This window comes from Mustela nigripes, chromosome 7, assembly GCF_022355385.1.
Source record: "Mustela nigripes isolate SB6536 chromosome 7, MUSNIG.SB6536, whole genome shotgun sequence".
Taxonomy (NCBI): domain Eukaryota; kingdom Metazoa; phylum Chordata; class Mammalia; order Carnivora; family Mustelidae; genus Mustela; species Mustela nigripes.
Window position 1 is genome coordinate 111,894,795 of NC_081563.1, and position 15,379 is coordinate 111,910,173.

Consider the following 15,379-nt stretch of genomic DNA (forward strand, 5'->3'; position numbering starts at 1 on the left):
AAGTGCGTGGGATGAGGGAACAGAAGGCAAGCTGAGGACAAAGCAGAAGCTGACACCCCACAATCCTCCTCCCCTTCAGGTGGGATATATGACATTCCTCCAAGCATCCTGGGCTGCCCTAAAACTAAGGAAAGGAAAAACAAATAGTTAAACTTACAGAGATCACAATCCTGCAGGAGGGGAGTCTCCCTCCGTTTACAAGAACAAAGCATTTCTATCAATGACCTAGCTTCCAGGAGGAAATGTAGATATGATTAAATGTCCTTATAATCTGCAGCCCAAGGACAGATACTTGAAGTGGGCCGAGGGTAGTGTTCCTCCAGGAAGATCCCAAATATCTTACTGTTACTGGTTTACTAGAAGGAAAAACAACCTTAACTTGACAAGGGTAAGGCCTCTGGTATCCTGTGAGTGTTTTTTTTTTTTTTTTTTTTGATATTTATTTATTTATTTACTTGACAGACAGAGATCACAAGCAGGCAGAGAGGCAGGCAGAGAGAGGAGGTGGGGGGGAAGCAGGCTCCCCACTGAGCAGAGAGCCCTGGGATCTTGACCTGAGCTGAAGGCAGAGGCTTTAACTTACTGAGCCATCCAGGTGCCCCTCCTGTGAGTGTTCTTTAACATATGAAAATCCTTTTGAAACCTTCCTTCTCCTTATCCCCTCCCCCAATCCCATAGTATATAATCAGCCACCACTCACAACCTCAAGGCAGCAGCGCTTTCTGCACTGGGGTCCTGTCCCCGTGCTTTAATAAACCATTATGCACCAAAGACGTCTCAAGAATTCTTTCTTGGTTGTCAGCTCCGGACTCCACACCTATATTCCAAAGCCCATTAGGTGGACCTGTGGTGGATGGCGGGCCCCACTTCTAGGAGGCACAGAACCGCCCCATTTCCTCTGCTCCTTTATGCACCTGTCACAAAGCTCTTTACTGTGTGCAACTGCTTCACAGAAGGATGGCTACAGTGGCAGAAGGGTCAAACTTGCTCTATCTCTCTCTGCCCCTGCTCTGCTTCCTCCAGCTCGTTTGGCTCTGCAGGGGAGCAATTTCTACTCTATTCCACAGAGCAGACTAAGTCCAGGCTCTGGTGTGTAACCACTCCCGTCCACAACTTGCCAGTCACCGGTTGGGGTTATAGCAGAGCCCAGGGCAGGAAACCTTAAACCGGGAGGCATTAACAGCTTGAGGATCCCTGGCCACTTGTGCCACAGGAATGCCCCCATCCCATAGATGTTTTCTTCTGCCACTTCCTTTCTAGAGCTCCCTCTTGCTAGCGAGACGGGGCTGGTCTGATAAACTAGGATGGCAGGGTAATTATGCACAGGTTGACGTGGAGAAAAAGTCCTTACACTGAGCAGGAAATTCTCCCTTTTAAGATCCTCGGGAAACGACCAGACCACTTGGTTGAAATGCTGCATGGTGAGCATGGACCACGGCAAAGAAAGCTGGAAAGGACGCCGAGGGACTTCAGATGAGATGCCTATGTTTGTCAGGGACATCATTAAGCTCTCTTAGTCACTTGGGTAAGCGCTCCTAAGTCCTCACTTTTTGGATGTTTGTTTCATTGCCTAAGCACTGGGGGCGGTAGAAGGAAGGGGATCCAAGTGGACTTTAAGCAAGGGACTCAGCTTCTGAATGGAGAATGGGAAGGTTGGCCTCCCGGACCAGCTGTAAGGAATGTGCTCCCTAAAGGTCCCCACCGCCTTCCATCCTCCCCGCCTCGGCCTCGGGCCAGGAAAGGACCAGATACGGGAGGGGCGCTGTCGAGCCAGCGGCGGAGCCGGGTGGGGTCTCACGTCGCCCTGCACCTGGGGCTTCCAGCCAATCCGGCCCCTCTACCACCCGCTCGCCCCCGAAGTGAGAACTGGGAGAGGAAGCTGTTGGCCTGCCTGGGTCCAGGCTGGTCCGTCGGGCGCCCCCTGTCGGCAAAGCCGAGACTTGGCTGTTGCGCAGACTTCAGGGTTCAGGGGCAGAGGCTCGCGGCGGGGACAGACCTGCTGCCAGGACCAGAACCAGGCTCCAGAAGGGGCCTGGAGAGACCCATCGAGCTGCAGCACGGGTAGATACTAACCGGCATGTGTGAAAACAGCCTCAAAATCACACAATTGTTTGCCAAGATCAGCATTTCTTGTTAGGACAACTTTAGATGATTCTGAGCAGTATAATTTAAAAGAGGCTCAGATCTTTGATCTCAAAAGTAGCTTTTTATTTTTATTTATTTTAAAGTTTTTATTAAGTAATCTCTACAGCCAATATGGAGCTTGAACTCATGACCCTGAGATAAAAAGTCGCATGCTTTTCTGAATGAACCAGCCAGGAGCCGCCCCCACCCAGTTTTTTTTTGTTTTTTGTTTTTTTTTTTTTATTCTTAACATTAGAATTTCTCAAGGTAAGAGAATAGTTGGCATTAATAGAGATTGAAATTAATATTGGCTGCTGTAGTCAGTGATTATTTATTTCAGCTGATGATTTCTGGGCTAGATTACTAGGTTATTTCCAAAGAAATCCAGTTTCCCAAATATATTTTCCTTAGAATTCATAAGAAAACAAAAGGAAGAACCCAGAACAGTAACAAGCTAGGTGGATGATTAAAATCAACTTTCTAGGGGCACCTGGGTGGCTCAGTCGGTTAAGTGTCTGGCTTTTTTTTTTTTTTTTTGGTAGTTGTTTATTTATTTATTTGACACAGAGAGAGACACAGTGAGAGAGAGAACACAAGTAAGGGGAGTTGGAGGCAGAAGAAGGCTCCCTATGGAGCAGCCAGCTCATTGTGGGGCTCAAGGCTTGAGGGAGAAGGAGAGGGAGAGAAAGCCAAAGGTAGACGCTTAATGACTGAGGCACCCAGGTGCCCCAGTGTCTGACTCTTGATCTCAGTTCAAGTCTTGATCTCAAGGTAGTGAGTTCAAGCCCCACACTGGGCTCCACGTTGGGAGTGGAACCTACTTTAAAATAAATAAATAAATAAATAAATAAATAAATAAATAAAATCAACATTTTACTATGGCTTTGGTTGTGACATAAGAACACAGAACAGGGGGCGCCTGGGTGGCTCAGTGGTTTAAGCCTCTGCCTTCAGCTCAGGTCATGATCTCAGGGTTCTGGGATCGAGTCCCACATCGGGCTCTCTGCTCAGCGGGGAGCCTGCTTCCTCCTCTCTCTCTCTCTGCCTGCCTCTCTGCCTATTTGTGATCTCTGTCTGTCAAATAAATAAAAAAAATTTAAAAAATCTTAAAAAAAAAAAAAGAACACAGAACAGGCTTTCGCTGGGAAGCTGGAATTCTGATGCAGACTGGCAGAACTACGTTTTGTTTTTGTGGTAAAAGTCACTTCTTGGGATGCCTGGGTGGCTCAGCCAGTTGAGCGGCTGCCTTTGGCTCAGGTCATGATCCTGGGGTCCTGAGACGGAGTTCCGCTTCGGGCTCCGTGCATGGTGGGAGCCTGCTTCTCCCTCTGCCTGCCATTCCCCCTGCTTATGCTTTCTCTCTCTAATTAAAAAAAAAAAAAAAAAAAAAGTCACTTCTTACTGTGAGTTAGAGCAAACATAAAGGTAATTAAGCAGTTAATGTTAAAATTAAGACTAAACTATATTGACTTCTTATCAGGAGCTAGAGCACATTAGCTCAGAAAGGCACATTAGCAAATTAGCTCAGAAAGACACATCTCAAATTAAGTATCTTATTGCAAGTCAGAACAAATTAAGATAAATCTAAGTAGTATTCCTAAACCTAACTTCCTATGGGAAATTAGAATACATTGCATCTCTGTGAAATTGGGCTCAAAATCATGCATTTGTGATAAAATGTATGAGCTTTAAAGTGTGGTGTAAAAATTTCTTTATGTGCAGATAAGCTCAGAAACACACTCACATCAGAAGTTTAGTACAAATTTGAGCAAATTAAGTAGGTTAAGTAAAAACAGTGCTACATCACACAGTTATATGTAAAGTAAATTAAAAGTAACATGTTGAGTTAGTGAAAATAAAATGAAACTAAACTATGTGTATAAGCAAGCAATGGGTTCTGTAAACAAGCTAAGAATCAGACATTTTCCTCTAAGGAAACATCCAATGGTGGATGTTTCAAATAAAATAAAATGAGTTAAACCCAATTTAGATAAATCTCAGCAGTATTAGGGAATATGTCATCATTCCTTAATCTACCTTGTTAGGAGGAATTAGAGTAAATAGATTTAATACGAGGTACTTTCGGCGAAATCAAGTTCCAAATCACTCATTCATTTCCAATGAAACTCCTTATTGCTCCTTAAAGATAATTCATATGTAAAAGTTAATATTTCTTTTTTTTTAAGATTTTATTTATTTGAGAGAGAGAGAGAGAGCATGCAAGGGGCGAGGGGCAGAGGGAGAAGCTGGCTCCCCAAAGAGCAGAGAGCCTGATGTGGGACTTGATCCTGGGACTCCAGGATCATGACCTGAGCCAAAGGCAGTTGCTTAACCAACTGAGCCACCCAGGTGCCCCGTAAAAGTTAATATTAACATAAGTCCCATTCAAGCATTCTTAAAGGACATTCTTAGAGTAATTTAGAGTGTATCTAAGAGTTTATATGAAATCAAGCTCGAAGCCATTTAATAATTTCAAAAAAATCTTTTAAGCTTCATAAGTACTTTGTAAACTTTATGTATGCAGGGGCACCTGGGTGGTTCAGTGGGTTAAGCCTCTGCCTTTGGCTCAGGTCATGATCTCAGGGTCCTGGGATCAAGCCCTGCACTGGGCTCTCTGCTTGGCAGGGAGCCTGCTCCCTGCCCCCCTCTCCTCCCCCCCCCACCCCCCGCCTGCCTCTATCTCTACTTGTGATCTCTCTCTCTCTGTCAAATAAATAAAGAGAAATAAAAAAAAAACTTTATGTGTGCAAACAAGCTCAGAACACATTCATCTCAAAATTTCCTGCTTCTCTCACCTGCTAGGGGGAGCTCTTCAGGTCTAGCATTAAGGCCCCTCTTTTCCCAGACAGAAATGGTTTTGAGTGAGACTACCAGCACCTACATCTCTGCTTCCCACTCCAGAGACTGAGTCCAAATTTCAGCTCCAGAAGCTAAGCCCCCATCTTCCATTTGTGGGAAGTGAAGTGAAGATTCCACTCCTCACACCAGAGGCCAAGATTCTACTTTTCAGTACAGATGCAAAGACCCCACCACAGGTCCTGCTGGTGAGAGTCTCAGTCTCATTTTGGCCTTAGGGGTCACCTGTTACCCCACAGGCTACATTCCACTTCCCGAACCAACGTGCATTCATATCTAAGGTAACTTCCTATGGTGACTGAGCTAAAATCCAAATGAAAATAAGCAGAATAATTGAAAACAGGCAGAAAACCATACTTTCAGTTAAGGCCCAAGTTCAGGTCCAGGAACATTTCAAATGAAATTTCTTATTGTGAGTTAGATCATGTTTAGACCTAGACCCTGACCCTGACTTGCACACTAAACCTGACTCTAACTTTGACCCTGACAATCATTTTCAGTCACAATTTAATGTCCCTATAATCCTATGTAAGGGCCTATTTAGCCAGAGCGATTCCATCTGGTTAAACAGTGATTTTGTTGTTTATGCAGTAAAACTTAAACTTACCCTGCCCCCCCTCAGGGAACTTACTTAAAAGCAAGTCCGGGAAACCAGTCCCAGGTAACAAAGCCCAAATACAAGGGTGGGTCAAGCCAGGTGGAGACATCCAATCAGTGGGGTGTGCATACTGTCTCCCTAGCTATCAAGGAGTGTGGGTCCCGCCTTTTGGGCACCAATTCTGACCAAGGTGATAGGCTAGTTCAAACATCTACTAGGGTAAATTGTAATTCAATTGGCCACCTGTGTGTGACCTAGCATGACTGTGCAGCTTTCTCTGTGTGTTACAATCTCATTGACCACCTGTGTGTGGCCAGGCCCAACCACAGGGCCTTTGCTCTATAAAAGTTAGTCTGTAAGGCAGGGAGGGGTCGCCTCTTTGTAAGAGATGGCCCTGGCCGGTTGGTTTGATTCTCAATGCTTGGCTCAAAATAAAGCTTTGCTTGACCTTTGCTTTGTATCAGTCTCGCTTCTTTGATCACACACCCATTATTGGGGGACCTTTCACCTGCAGCCCATTGACAGACACTTGAAGCTGACAGAGTATGATGTTTCTCTCAGAAGCTCCCAACTATATTATTGTTAATACCTTGCTAGAGAGAAAAACAACTTTAACTTGACAGTGGCAAGGCCTCTGGTAACCTGTTGAGTTTTCTTAACATATGAAAATCCTTTCGAAAACCTCCTTTCCTTATCACCTCCCCAACCCCGTAGTATATGATCAACCACCCCTCACAATCCCAAGGCAGCAGCTCATTCTGCCCTGGGATCCTCTCCCTGTGCTTTAATAAACCACCATTTTGCACCAAACACGTCTCAAGAATTCTCCCTTGGTCGTTGGCTCCGGATTCCACCCCACCGAACCTCACCTATATTCTAAGACCCCATCACCTGAGACAGTCATAGTGTCACATTCCTCAAGGAAATTAAAACTGCCTTAATGTTACTGCTTTGCTAGAGGCAAAAAGCAACCTTAGGTTTGATGTAGTTTTGGAATATAGGTAAGGTTCAGTGGGGAGGGGTCTGGGGCTGACCACCAAGAGAAAATTCTTGAGATGTCTTTGGTGCAAAATGGTGGTTTTATTAAAGCATGCGGACAGGACCTGCAGGCAGAAAGAGCTGCTGCACCGGGGGTGGGGTGGTGGCTGGTTATATACTTGGGAGTTGGGGAAGTAAGGAAAAGGAAGGTTTCAAAAGGATTTTCATATGTTAAAGACTCACAGGATACTGGATACCTTGCCATTGTCAAGTTAAGGTTGTCCTTCCCTCTAGCAAGGCTTTAAGACGGGTGGAAGCTTCCTGGAGGAATGTCACACAGATCCCACCCAGGAGTGGGGTGTGTGGGTGGGCGTAGGGGTGGGGAATGGGAGGGTGGTGTGCAGGGTGTCAGCCTATGTTTTGTCCTCAGCTTGCCTTCTGCTCCCTCATCAGCTAGACAATATTCAGACCTTCAGGATCCTGAGACTTCCTTTATCTCTACCACCCACCCCTAACTTAAAGTATACAATCAATCACTCCTCACAATTTCACAGTGCAGTTCTTTCTGCCCACGGTCCTGTCCCTGCGCTTCAATAAAAGCACCTTTTTGCACTGAAAACTTCTCAAGAAGTCTTTCTTGACAGTTCCCTCCTGGCCCACATCACATCACCAAGGACCACAATTGCTGGATCACCTGGTTAGAGAGTAGTTTTATAACTGGCAAGCTGTCTTCCAGAGTTGCTGTATCATTTATTACATTTGATGGCACTCACGAGGGTGTTGTGTATGTCGAAGAGCCCAAGCCTATTGAATTTAGTTCTGTCACGGAAGGAAAACAAAACTGAAATGCAAAAACTCGGCCCAGAAAGCCAATCCAGAACTGCCTGGGGATGCACGACCTGGCCCTCCCACGGAGATCGGGGTCCAGAAGTTGTGTAGGGAGCTGCCGCAGAGGTTTCTGGGGAGTGTAGTCTTTCCAGAGAAGGGGCAGGGAGCCTCGATTTCACACAGAAATCACTATTTTAAGGGTAGGCTGTCATTACAGTAGCCATTGTCCTAGTAAATGAACAGGGCTGAGGAGCGGCCGCAGTGGCTGCTAACGCTAGGCGGTGCTGGCGGGGATTCTGGGAAATGTAGTTCTGGCGAGGACCGGCCATGGCCGAGGGCAGGCGGGGCTGGTTCCGCCAGCTGCGGTGAGCGAGGGCTGCCCCGGCCCTTGGCAAGCTCGAGGTCCTTCTAGTAGCGTTAGGAGGGTCAGCAAAGGGCGGGCCTAGGGTCAGGGACCCCCCTAGACTGCGGCAGGTGGGGAGTGTGGCTGCTGAGGCCGGCGGGTGGGAGGCTGGGACTTCCATGTTGGGAGGAGGGGGCGCACGTTTGGGGCGAGGGAACCGAGGGAACCGAGGGACCCTCAGCCAGCCCGGAATCCCTAAGTTCCTGGGGGCTGTGCGGAACTCCCTTTCCCGGCTGGAGCGAATGACTTGGAATTCCGTAACTTTTTATTTCTGAAGGGGGTGGGTATATTCTGGACCAAACGGTTTCCGGATGGGGGCGCCCAAATAAACCTCAGGGTTTATTTGATGGTAGGGATGAGTTCAGCCAGGGTCAAACAGCAAATATCGCCCTGGTGGGGGGTTTGGGCCCTGAATGCCCAGTTGTGCTTGGGCGAGGGAACATTTACTTGGGTCTTCATCCCCGGGAGGCTGTGGAAACCCAGGGCTGATCGTGAAGGTCAAGTTTTAGGTTGGTTGCTTTTGGTGGGGCTTACTCTGGACCCATAATCAGGGTGTGTGCAGACCGTCCCAGGCTCCGCTCTGCCTTGATTTTGTTGGGGGTGGGCGGTGAGTCTGATGTGGGTGAAATACACTTAGGAGGTTATGGAGGAGTGTCTGGAGTCCCTTGGGGTTTTTAGGGTGGGGGAGGTTTTGTCATGGGACGGATATCCTCTAGTGATGGTGAACTGCACTGCTGGGGATTGGCATCTAAGCAGTTGGTTTTTTTTTTTTTTTTTTTTTAAGATTTTTATATTTATTTGACAGAGAGAGCGAGAGAGATCACAAGTAGCTGGAGAGACAGGCAGAGAGAGGGGGGAAGCAGTATCCCTGCTGAGCAGAGAGCCCCATGGGGGATTCCATCCCCCGGACTCGATCCACAAATCATGACCTGAGCCAAAGGCAGAGGCTTAACCCACTGAGCCACCCAGCTGCCCCACCTAAGCAGTTTTTTTAACAGGGTTGGGGTGGGGTTTGGGGGGGCAGGTCTGCTTCTCTGGAACCAGTTGTCCTAAGATTTGCTGCTTTGTGGCCAAAATCTTGGATTTGGTTGTAATGAGTGGCGAGTTCAGCTGATTCCCCCTTCTCTGTTTTTCCCTTGTGTGTTGGGGGTCAAACCACTGGCTTGAGACTTATTGGGATTAGGTAGGGTGGGGACCTTTGAGGGCTGTTGGCCGCAGATCCAGATCACTTGTGGCATCTGATTGGGTTCTGGTGTCAGGACTTCAGTTTTATTTTATGTTTCTTGCTAAGGATAAATTGTTAACCTGCCGGTAGAATGGTACAATGAACACCTGTGGACCTATCATTATATTATTAAACATTTATTAATTGGCAGCCAGTCTTGTTTCACAGACATCCCCTCAACACTATGTGTGGATAACACTTGTTACATTCCCACAGGACTAGACCACTGCTGACACTACCACTGACCCAGCCCGCTTGGCACTGTACAGCTAGAGTTCAAACCTCGGAACTTTCTAGCTTTGTCAACTTGAGCAAGATTTATAACTGCCTTAGTGTATCCCAAGACCTAGCTTATAGAGTCTTCGAGAGGTAAAATTTGTACGGTGCCTGGAATTGTCTCTGGTGTATAGTAAGAGTTTAGTAATAGTTAACTATTCCTAATAATATTGCAACTTGAGGCCCATAGGCATTAAAAAGGATTAATTCCCTATTTAATAGGAGCATATCTGGGCAAGTGGTGTTCCGATGCCCACACCTGACTTTGTTCCTCGCGAGCTATCTACATTCTTCTCTGCGCAATCTGAGGCTTTCTTTTTCTTTTTCTCTATAGGAAGAGGAGCACCCCTCATTTGAACTTGGGGATTTCTAGCCTGGTATCTGGGGCCCAGGAGACAGTCCTGAAGCTCACACTGTCTCTTTCATCCTTGCCACCCGCTTCTATATCCCTGTTTGCCCAGAGAGGACTGGGTGGAGAAAGAAAAGACTTCTGGGCTCCTGAAAGCCCACCTGCCGGTGCAGACCACTCACCTTTGGCATTGCTGCAGTGCTTTCTGGGCTTCAAACCAGGGGCCTGTTTTTTTTTTGCTTATTCTGACATCTCATGTCCTGCAATGTCCCCTCTGAGACTCAGAGGCCTTGCTTGGTTCCCTAGGATTCCAGGACTGATAGAAGGGCAGGGGCCTTTACGGAGAATATTATCTCAGACCAGGTTGCTGCCATCCTTACCCCAGCAACATTTCTCTGTAAGTTTATTTCTATGCATCTGTGTTCTTTTTTTTTTTTTTTAAGATTTTATTTATTTATTTGACAGAGAGAAATCACAAGTAGATGGAGAGGCAGGCAGAGAGAGAGAGAGAGGGAAGCAGGCTCCCTGCCAAGCAGAGAGCCCGATGCGGGACTCGATCCCAGGACCCTGAGATCATGACCCGAGCCGAAGGCAGCGGCGTAACCCACTGAGCCACCCAGGCGCCCCTGCATCTGTGTTCTCAGTGCTTGCTTTTTTTTTTTTTTTTAAGAGTATCTGCTTAGCTGAGATCCTTTAAGATTTCTTTTTTTTTTTTTTTTAAGATTTTATTTATTTATTTGACAGAGAGAGACACACACCAAGAGAGGGACCATAAGCAAGGGGAGTGGGAGAGGGAGCAGCAGGCTTCCCACTGAGCGGGGAACCTGATGTGAGACGTTATCCCAGGATCCTGAGATCACCACCTCAGCCAAAAGCAGACGCCTAACGACTGAGCCACTCAGATGCCCGCTCCCTTTTCTAAAGATTTCATTTATTATTTGACAGAGAGAGAGAGAGAGAAAGCGAGAGAGGGAACACAAGCCAGGGGAGAGGGAGAAGCAGGCTTCCTGCTGAGCAGGGAGTTTGACCCGGGGCTCAATCCTAGGACCCTGGGATCATGACCTGAGCTGAAGGCAGATGCCCAACAACTGAGCCACCCAGGCGCCCCTGGAAATGCTTTTCAAATGTAAGTTTCCAGGAGCACCTGGGTGCCTCAGTTGGTTAAGCTTATCTGACTCTTTTTTTTTTTTTTAATTTTATTTATTAGGCAGAGAGACACAGAGAGAGAAGGAACACAAGCAGGGGAAGTGGGAGAGGGAGAAGCATAAGCAGTCTTCCCACTGAGCAGGGAGCCCAATGTGGAGTTCGATTCCAGGACTCCAGGATCATGACCTGAGCCGAAATCAGATGCTTAACCGACTGAGCCACCCAGGCACCCCAACTTATGTGACTCTTGATTTTGGCTTAGATCATGATCTCTAGGGACTTAAGATCGAGCCCCAAATTAGGCTGCATGCTTAGTGTGGCATCTGCTTGAGATTCTCTCTTTTCCTCTGCCTTTCCCCCAACTTGTGTCCGCATGTGCTCTCTCCCTCTCTCTCTCTCAGATAATTAAATAAAATCCTTAAAAAAGATAAATGTAAGTTTCCAGTTGTTTCTACCAGTATTTGTAAGCACAGTTGACGTTTTTAGGTTGACCCTTTATATCCTGCCACCTTGCTAAATTTAAATTCATTTATTCAAATTTCTGTTTTGATTTTTTGGATTCTAGGACACATTCATGTCAATATAAATACAGACATGTCTATTTCCCATAGATAATCAGTTTTATTAATTTTCCATGTATCCTTCCAGGATTTTGTTTTTATGAAATCACTCAAAGATTAAACAGATACAATACATGTTTCTGCCACCCCACCTCTTCTAAAGGTGTCTTTGGTTAAACTGAAGTATTTAATCGGTAGGTTGTAAGATTTATCCCCCTTCTTCCTTAATGGCTTCTGGATTTTATGTTTTTTTTTTCTTTCTTTCTGAAGATCTATCTTTTCCCAAGTTCTGATGTATATTCTCCTGTATGTTACTGAATGTTTATATATTTTTTGTTTCTAATCTTTAGCTCTTACATGCTTGGAATTTATTTTAATGTAAGGTGTGAACTAGGAATGCAACTTCCAATCAGATAGCAGCTTGTCTCAACCCTTTGGGAAGAGGCCATCTTTTCCTGGCTGTGTTGAGATACTGTATTCAGCACTCATTAATCCCCAGATACACATGATCTCTCTCTTTTTTTTTTTTTAAGATTTTATTTATTTATTTGACAGACAGAGATCACAAGTAGGCAGAGAGAGAGAGAGAGAGAGAGAGGAGGAAGCAGGCTCCCTGCTGAGCAGAGAGCCAGATGTGGGGCTTGATCCCTGGACCCTGGGATCATGACCTGAGCCAAAGGCAGAGGCCCTAACCCACTGAGCCACCCAGGCGCCCCCCCCTTTTTTTTGACAGAGGGAGAGAGATCACAAGTAGGCAGAGCAGCAGGCAGAGAGAGAGAGAGGGAAGCAGGCTCCCCACTGAGCAGAGAGCCTGATGTGGGGCTCAATCCCAGGACCCTGAGATCTTGACCTGGGTGAAGGCAGAGGCTTAACTCACTGAGCCACCCAGGCGCCCCTGATCTCTCTATTCTGTTCCATTTACTGTCTGTTGCTGCACTAAATCACAGTTTTATTTTTTGTGCCATTATATACTTTCCTTTTTATTAACAACACAGGAAACAAAGCCACACCAAAGAGTGTGGATTAAGAAGGAAGTGAACATCCAGGTCAAAAAGGAGAACTTTGTTGGTTTCCCAGATGTTCCTCCATTTGTTTGATTCCAATGAACGCCTTTGTCTCTCCCTTCCAAAAGTAACCTTTTCCTGAATTTCACTAAGGTCAGTGACCTAAGTATGCATCTTTATAGTTTAGCTTTCTTCTTTTTTTTTTTTTTTTAAGATTTTATTTATTCATTTGACAAAGAGAGACACAGTGAGAGAGGGAACACAGCAGGGGGAGTGGGAGAGGGAGAAGCAGGCTTCCCACTGAGCAGGGAGCCTGATGAGGGACTTGATCCTGGGATTCTGGGTTGGAATCATGACCCCAGCCGAAGGCAGATGCTTAAGGACTGAGCTACCCAGGCACCCCTAGTTTAGCTTTTTTATCTAAAAAACCCCCCAAAAACCCAATATGATTTTTAAGGGTCTTTTTAAAGTGTCTTTTATTTATTCATTTATTTTAAAGATGTTATTTATTTACTTGACAGAGAGAGACACAGCAAGAGAAGGAACACAAGCAGGGGGAGTGGGAGAGGGAAAAGCAGGCTTCCCGCTGAGCAGGGTGCCCGATGCAGGGCTCGATCCCAGGACCCTGGGATCATGACTTGAGCTGAAGGCAGACATTTAACCAACTGAGCCACCCAGGTGCCCCCATAGTAGGTCTTCTGATATTAAACTGTCTTGTCCAGTTCCTGGGATAAATTCTACTTGGTGATGGTGATGTATTATTATTTCCTTAAGGTACAGCTGGATTCAGTTTGTTAATGTTTTATTTAGGATTTTTGCACCTAGTTTTAGAAGTAAAATTGACCCCTGATTTTCTTTTTCTGGAGTGCCCTTGCTTACTTTTTGTGTCCTTGATGAATGAGTCAGAAAGAATGCTTTTAATGCTTTGGAGATCTTAATCTTTCTTACACACAGACTTATTCCTTGAAGTTTTGCTATAATTAGCTGGTTTAATTGTCTGAGGCCATTGCCTTTGGGAGAGGTCTTTTGTCTTTTCGTTTTCTTTTTCAGTTAACAGTTTTTCATTTTCATTATCTTTTTTTTACTTGATTTTAGGCAATTTCTATTCTTCTAGGAAATCACCCATTTCTTCTGGTCTTTTCCGTCTCTCCTCCCTCCCTCCGCCTCTCTCTTACTGAAGGCACTGTCTCCTTTGCCTGCAGCGCTGCTTCTTGCCTGGATGTCCAGACTCCACCTTAGGCTCAGAAGAGCAGCGTTCTGTTCACTACTTTGGATCTCCCACGGTAGAGTCTTGATCTTTTTGTGCTGAGTTACGCTCATCCTGGTCATTATCCCTGCTCGTTCTTCGTACAGGGACCAGGGACCAGGGACCAGCACATGTCCTTTAGTTTTATATCCTGCGCACAGCCACAGATCCTAGCACACTGGGGCTGGGGGAGAATCCTGTTGACCTTGTAGTAGAAAGCCGTGTCATTGGTCATCGGCTATCCTAGCATCCCTCCTGTGTGGCCTCTCCCTCTAAGTATATGGCCCTACGCTGTTGAACTCAGAAGTGACCATGTGACTTGATTTGCTCATGAGCTGTGGTCCCAGGTATCACTTTGGGTCAAATTTGTAAGTATGGTTCTCTGTTTTTTATTTTCCTCTATCCGTCCTCCTGATCATGTTCCAAACAGGCGCTGCTCCTGCTGTGTTGGTCTAGGACTGAAGATGGCTTGGAGCACAGTTGCAGATGACACATGATGGACAGGGATCCGGAAGGAGAAGGAAATTGTTACTTTAAGCTCTGGAGATTGTGGGGGGAGTATTCACCATTGCAGAATAACTTGACCCATCTTGACTGATACAGACCCCTCCTCCCCTTCACTGTGAGTGTCCTATCTTCTTTAAGATGAACTCTGAACCCTGTGGAAATCTGGTTACTCTTGGCATTTCCATTGAGGCCTTTGTTTGCTGGGCAGAAGTGAAGGGGATGAGTTTTCGAATGAGAATTCTGGATTCTAGGTTTGGCTTTAACACTTCATAGCTACAGTCTTAAGGATACATCAACTGACCTCTTAGTGCCTTAGTTTCCCTCTTTGTGGAGATGGAAAAAATAGCAGTGTCTACCCCTTGGCTGTGTTGTGATGATTTACAAACTCTGGATAGTACTTGTTTTATAGGCATTAGTATTAATAGGAACAGAGATTTTTCTTAAAAGATTTTATTTATTTATTTGACAGATAGAGATCACAAGTAGGCAGAGAGGCAGGGGGTGGGGAAGCAGGCTCCCTGCTGAGCTGAGAGCCCAATGTAAGGCTCGATCCCAGGACCCTGGGATCATGACCCGAGCTGAAGGCAGAGGCTTAACCCACTAAGACGCCCAGGGGACCCAGGAACAGATTTATAGAGATTTACTAGCTTAGGCCAATTTGTCGTGCAGTAACATGTGACCCCCCCCCACCCCCAGATCTCAGTGGCCCCCACAGCAATCTAACTTTAACTCCAGTCTTATTCCTCCTCCGTTGTCGGTTGCTTTGTAGCTCCGCACTGTGACTTTTTACATTAGAACCTGATCCCTTCTAGGGGACATGCTTCTCTCAGAACACGAGAGTTGGTGGAATCATACGTTGCTCAGAAGTGGCACTGTCCCTTCCAGTCATACCCCATCACCCAAGGCAAGTCACAAGACCAAACCTGATTCAGGGGCAGGGAAGTATAGGCTTTTTATAGAGAAATAAATAATTGTGAACCGTGGTAAAATCTACCACAAAGGCCTCTTGCATCCTAGCCATTAGGATTAGGAAAATGACTGAGATGTTATTTCTTACCGGAAGCTCTTAATCTAGTAAAAATGGTCAAATAAAGAGAAAAATTGCAAACTAGTGTGAGTAAGGTGGGATGCCCAGGTTGGACAGAACAGGAGTGACCTGCCTGTGGAGTTAGGGGATGAATCACAAGGGCTCCTTGGGGTAAACTAGCCAGCCTCATAAGGGTTCCTGGCAACAGTATGACTGTAGTCCTTGGGGATGATATCCTGGACAGGGTATCTG